Below are 7,449 nucleotides of genomic sequence, written 5' to 3' on the forward strand. Positions count from 1 at the left end.
ATATCACTTTTTAGTATTTATATATTTATACTTAGAATTTTCAATTCTCGAGCGATTGAATCGCCTGGCCGTGCCTACTTTTCTCACTCTGTACATTATTATCTACCAGTACTATACTAGATATTGCTAGTTAGCTTCATCTTACACTCATTCAATTCTTCCTTTTTAATACTTTCCTTTCCTTATAATATCTTCCCATTCCTCTTACGCTTTGTATTGTTACATTTAGCATTCCTTAAGGAAATCTGACCAATTGCAAATATCCATGTGTATTATTCTTAATATTGATGGTATTGTTGGACATAACAAGAAACTTCGATATATTAAGTTAAAATTAATTCATCTCGATGAACTTACCTATTATGATCATACGTATGCTTATGCAGGGTCTATATTCGTATCAGGCCCTATTGTCCAAAAGATTAATAAGTTGGTAGAATTCGATAATCGTTATTATTCCTCTGCTTCCAATTAACTCTATTATTTATATAATAATATAATTTCAACTAAGCTAAATTTCAAAATAAGAAGTAGTCTATATCACCTATTGGCGATTGTTTGTATTTACCCAAGTTTCTTGCCACTGCCAACTAAAATATATCTGCCAAAATTACATAAAATTCTCAATCAGGCATTGTTAATTCTTTTGCCTTATGGATTTTCCTCTTTGCAATTGATTTAACAAGAGTTTTGCTATTTTAAACCTTTTTTTCGCTGCAAGTTCTTTCTGAATTTAAAAAATTTATATTCAAGTTTTTCACTAAATAAATTCAGTTTTTCTCTCACATACAAATCTACACTTGCCGTTCCATAACAGTAACCTTAAATCGTAGACTTGCATAATAAAGGAGTTGAATTTAAGAAATTACAATCAGTCTGTACTTAAATCGAATCTCGTATCTGAATCACAATTTGAGTTCCCAAAACTTTATAGCAATTTTACTTATTACAAATTTCAAAACTTTTTAAAAATAAAAATGAAGTTCACTACCAAAATTTCAGAAACTCAAATTGTATCTTTGACAATCCAGATGATACATATAGGGGTCGATTATGATATAAATATTAGTGATCTGAAATGTAACTTCCGTCGCTTTATTTTTTTCTCAACAAATGCATGGTAGAGTTAAATGTCTAATAATTTTTCAGGAATGTACCTCTACTTCAATGATAAACTGTATCTGTGGTGAAGAATGATTATTTAATATTCCTTTTTTTCGTTAGAAAATAAATAGTTTCGTTCAGGCGTTCTTTCAATATTTTTAGCAGTAGTATATAATTAATTATATATTCGTATTTTATGTTCTAAGGACATGCGATGCTACGTCGGTACCTCACCCCTATATAGTTTTTTCGTTCCTTCTCCCTTCGTATAAAAAACTATCAGATCTCAAAATGGATATGTACGAAGATGAAGGTTTCGACGATAAATATCATTATTTCAAGTTTTCGCGTCGCCAAATTTAATTTATTTCGTTGTTAAAAGAGAGAATAGTTTCTACTTTCCATTTAATTTAACAATCATTTTCTTTCTGACAAATTAATTTTTTCTTAGTTTATTAAAAAAAACGCTTCTCTTCCTTATTCAGATTGTTTATTAATGCCCTTCCAATTTAAGTTCATAAATTTTAAAAAGATCGAATAGTTAAATTTTTATTTTATAGTATCATTTATACTTCATTTTTAGACCTGTATTGACAAGATAATTTTGAATTACAATTGCGACTAATGCGAGGCGAATTCTTATAAATCTTGACCTTCGCGGCGTTCACTATTGGGATAATTAAAGTTACTCAAACGAGGCCTATTGAATTGGTGTTTGTTATTTTTTATGAGTAGGCCTTCACTTCTGCGCAGCGATTCTAATTGGTAACAGTTGTTATGATATGTAGGACGATCTAAGTTTAGGGTAACCCTGCAATCTAATTTGCTTCTGCTTGGACAAGGAAGAAAGTCACGAATGTCTCCCGTAAATACTCGTAATATAATTTAAATATTTTATACAATTTATAATTAAAGAAACATTACTCATAATCAATATTACTTCATTTTTCATTCCCCCTCACAAACTTAAAAAAATTATTACATCTAAATTTAAATATTTTATCCTACAACGAAAGATGATTTTATTTCTGATTGTTTTCTTAAAAAAATAGTCAAATTATATAAAGAAAAAACAATTGCAGTGAAGGTAAAAAGCAACGCATTTCCTACAAGGTCTTTTCAAATTAATTACATAAACAATAACGGAAAGGTGGTAGTACATATCTAGATAACCAACAAAATAGGATTTTTTCAAGGAAGCGAAAAAACATTTTGTAAAATCGAAATCACTATTGAAAGATGAAACGAAAGTCCACTCTCAAGCTCAAGTATTTCTGAATATTGAGACCAAACAAGTTCAATTTCATAAAGTTATTCAGCTTTAAGAGAATGGATGCGAATGTGGATTGCAATAAAAATAAAAATTTCAAGTCAAAATAAAACATAATAAAATGCTCCCGATATTGTAAATGCCAGAATATGGGTAGACAAATGTTGGTGTTAAAAGTTAATTAATTCAGAGACAATCGACCGAGAAATTCAAGATTAAAATTTCGTCGGTTTTCAAAATCAGATTTTGATAGCGATAAGAAATCGTTTCTTTTTTGCAAAAACAAAAACTTGCTTCTGAGATATGTAGATGCTGAATGAGAATAGACAATATTTTATCCAAATAACTTTAAATGTTCCGATAAGATTAAAATTGAAGATCTCAAAATCAGAGTATGACAACAGACATTTTTTTGCTAAAAAAAAAAACAATAGAAATAAGAAAAATTTTTTTTTAAAATTGAAGCAGTAGTTTTGAAAAACATGTGATTACACTTTCATTATTCGCCGTTTTATTAATAGTCGTATTTTTTAGCACAAAAAAGACTGTCTTCATGACAATATTAATTTACCAACTTTTTTTACTTGAAATTCTTTTCTTCTTTCGCCGATCTTTTTTTCATTTCTTAGTTTGTCGATGAAAACATTCCTTTTGTCTTCATGCGCCTGATTAAAAAAAAGTAAATTTGTTTGTACGTATTGTTATTTGTTTGAAAAGAATTTATAATGATTTCAGATATACCTGTTTCTTAAATATATATATATTTAAGGATAATTCGTAGAGAAATTTTGTAACTAAAGAAGCAATGTGGAGAAAAGTTCGGCTAAAAATAAATTGTTTTGAATACAAAATCTGCGTATCATTTAAACTTTATTCATAAAAAACAATCTTTTCTCTCCTAAAATACTATAATTAATAAAATCGCAATTCTTAAAAGTATAATTGAATATTGCTTTCTAAGATCTGTGCTCTTATTCTTATTATATAAAAAACTTTTGTACTTCGAAAACTGACTTTACAGTAAAAGTACTGTTTGGGAGACATCGTTAAGGGAGCACTAATGAAATTGGACATATCAATTACTCGTTTTTAGGATGCTGAAAATCTCTGGTCATGTACGTGGCTACACAAGTATAGAAGTACAGTATTGCATTTAAACTGAAGAATACTAGGGATATGTGTTCGAAAAGTTGATGCAAATTTTACGAATCTGAAGAGTCATGAGAGGGTGAATGAAGTCCCGAATATATACAACTTTTTTTTATTAAAGACTCATTGTTTCTCGACATTTCGCCTTTACTAACAATCGAAATCGAACTTCGATTGACTGTTCGTTCAATCGATAACTACGAAGTGGTCTCGCAAGTTAACAATAATAATATGAAAGCACCTCGTATTACAAGTCTCTTTTTTCTGATCGACTGTAATAAATTTAATCAATTCACGATCGCCTTAAATACCCTGATTTCACTTTTCAACCGCGAATCGAATCAATAAAACATCGCGTTTATAATAATTTCATAATTTTTCTATGTTTTTCGAATTTGTTCTACTTAATTTTTTTGAATTTCCTATATAGTTTCTCAAATTATTTAAAGCTATTTTTCTAGAATAAAAACAGATCCTTCGTTTTCTTCATGAGACGCTGATATATGACTAGAAAATTTTAATTTAATTTACGAATGCCTCAAGAAAACTCGATATTTATTCAAAAAATGATTTCCCTCTATTAAAAATGCTTTAGTATGACAAACGTGGTCCATCGTGCTTATAATAGGTTTATAAAAAAAGTCATTAATATTTAGCGAACAAGTCGACGTCTTTACCTTCGATGTTGAAATCGAACAATTTGAAATCATTTAAATTAATTGAATGAAATTTACGAATTATAGGAATAATCGATTTTTTGTTAATTAATAATCGTTTTAATACGATTGCACAAGACATCAGGTAATGCAAGCGTTATCTTAATTACCTATTTAATTCTGTATCATAACATTGTCGTTTTTTTATTTTTTATCTTTGCATCTGCTATTCGCTTTTCTGATTTTTGTTTACAATTAAGGCTAAAATCCAAGGTTCCATTTGAAGGAAATAATATCATATGAAAGGGTTTTTTTATACTTTTTTCAATACCAAAGAAAATCTTTGATATTTTTCGATGGAATTCCTCGGGGGAACTCAATTCAATTTGTACAAAGTAATGAATTGAAAGTGTGCGTCAGGACGTTTGAAATAATTAATCAATGAACTAATCAGACTATCATGTTTCCTTACTTACTTTGTATGCATTAGGAGTATTTAATGAACTGAAAAAATGGCAAACGCGCTGCAAGAAGATGCGAGGAATCAACGTTTTTTTAAATAAAGAAAATATCTCTCACAACCCTCAAAATAATTGGGAGTATATTAAAAATTATTTTTAATATACTGTTCTTACCATTTCTATGCACTCAGAAAACAATTTAGTTAAGTCAACAAAACTTTGGTTGGTTTGATTATAGATCCTTTATCCATCTTTCTTACACGTTTTCCCATTGTTTCAATCTTAGTGTCAACTATGAAACTAATAAAACTGCAGTCTAAAAAATGTCGGCAGTGTGCTTCTCGTATATTATTTTACATCGAGCCCTTTGGTATTTGTTTGTAACTCATTTGATACACGTTTTTTTTTCTATAGATCTTAATGTATTTCGATCACTATTTTTAAAGAAACATTGGGGTTTTAAAATTTATGAAAATGATTTATCTGGATTACAACTATATGATGCATTAGTCATATGGAATTGCTCAGAGTTTAATGTACATATCTTTTAGAAAAATACAATGGTTATAAAATACAGAAAATTAAATAAATGCTCACATTTTACTACGATTTGAGACATGTAAAAAAGATTTTAGCCATTGAATTCCTTTAAAAAAAAGCTGCCGCAGAATAACTTCTTTCGTTTCTGTATTGCCAATATATCATAGAGCTGCAATCAAGAATACTTCCTTTTATTCGAATTTTCGATAAAATTGATAAAAAAGCAAATATTTTTGAGCAGGTACTGAACTTGTTAATCAGACTTTATATATGTTTGTAATACAAGATTGAGGGTATCTTAGATCTTGAATGGAAATAAATATTTTAAGGAAGTTTATTTGAAACCGACAAATTCTTCAAATGTATACCTAATTTGTCTCGAATGAGTGTGGCCCCAAAAAATGTTCGATTCTTTACACAACATAGAAAACAATTGTTACTGGTAGCAAAAATTTATTTTTTAAAAATTTGAGCTTAATCAATTTCTATTATTATGATGCTCCAACGAATTAAAAAATCGGTTTAATTAAAATAAGAAACAACAATGAGTTCAATCAGGAGAAAATTAGTAAAATCTAATTATGAATTAGTACTGTTTCACTAATTTAATAGTCAAATTATTCAAATGAATTAGTGAGTAACTCAGCATTATTTGAATTAGTTGAATCAAAATAATTTCGATTCAAAGCGTAAAACTTGAGACTTTCTAACTCTAAATATTATTGAAGTTTCATATTTAGGTTTGAAATTTTATGTTTTTAATGAATGACTAAAATTTTACTATGAACTGGTAACCTTGAACTAATTCAAAACTCAAGTCAATACTAAATAAAATTTTACTAACTTAAACTTAAAGTTCTGAAGTTTATTTTCAGCTTTCTAAATTTGAATTAGTGAGTAGCGGGTCGCTAAATCAAATTAGTCAGACTTCTTTTACAGACTTACCTGTAGAATCCATGAAATCATCCTTTGAATTTGCTAAATAACTAGTCAAATTCACTGAATTATCAGTGAATATCGTAACTTATTTCATTCAGTGACCCACTTCTTGCTGATTTAAAAGAGGGATCCTAATGCAGTATTATTTTTAGGTGAAAATTAAATCTCATTCAAATATGATTTAGTATCCACTCAAAACTTTAAGTGGAATAATAAAATTCTCTAAATACTTTGCTGCTACTTTCCAAATTTGAATCAATAAGATTTGAATAATAAAATAGATAGGAATGTATCACTATACCCTTTTACTGAAAATTTCGCAGACATCCAGTAAAATATTACTATTCATCACTGAAATTAAGCAGTAAATCTGAACCGGGAAAATAGATTTACGACGAAACAGTTTCAATTATTACTTCAGTGCCTTGTTTTTAGGTATTTCATCAGTCAAACGTCACTGATTCAATTTTAGAACGTACATTTTCATGATCTAATAGTACATTTCCAACAAATTTAATCAATTAGAAATCTTTATAGATTTGATGAAATCGCTTAAAATTTCACCAATTTAAAATTTTCAAAAACTTATTATGTTTACGTAGTAACAACTTTTTTTACGTTATGATAAAGAATCTGAAAAAATTGTGTTGGGACATAATTAGAGCGAATTTTGGGCAAGACTCAAGTTGTACGAGGGGAAGAGTAGGTATACCTATTAGAATACGTTATTATGATACACACACTAGTCAATAATTTCAATCTCTACTATAGTAATTAATAAACGACGGTTGTTCAACGATGAGACTAACTGTGCGAAATTAGTGTATTGCGGGTATTATGTTACAGATTGCTGTATAGTAAAGGGCAGCTTACGTGATTTCGTCATTTGTGCACGCGCCCCCTGCAGTCATTTCATGAATAAACGTAACACAGTCTTTTCTAATGTTAGTTTAGACGTAGTGTAATAATACTGGCTATTACTGAATTTTATATTTTAAACTCCTTTTTCTTTTGTAACTCGTTAATTATTATCGCTTGAGTGAGTTTCAGGGTTCCCTTCTTCCTCCCTATTGTCAGACATATACAGTAGATTCATATATTCCTTTCTTATTCATCGCGTACACGTGTATATACAAATCGTATGTATGCCTGTATGTATATATGTATAATATATATAATCAGTTTTGTTTTTGTATAATATAGCTATTCATGTATGTATATTGTTAGTATCAATAGTTGCATCTCGTACCTTTTATATTTGTTACTTTTATCATGTACGTGGATTGGCTAAAGCTACATGTAATAGTCTTTATCAAAAGCACATGTATAT

The sequence above is a fragment of the Belonocnema kinseyi genome, chromosome 7, assembly GCF_010883055.1.
Source record: "Belonocnema kinseyi isolate 2016_QV_RU_SX_M_011 chromosome 7, B_treatae_v1, whole genome shotgun sequence".
Classification (NCBI taxonomy): Eukaryota; Metazoa; Arthropoda; class Insecta; order Hymenoptera; family Cynipidae; genus Belonocnema; species Belonocnema kinseyi.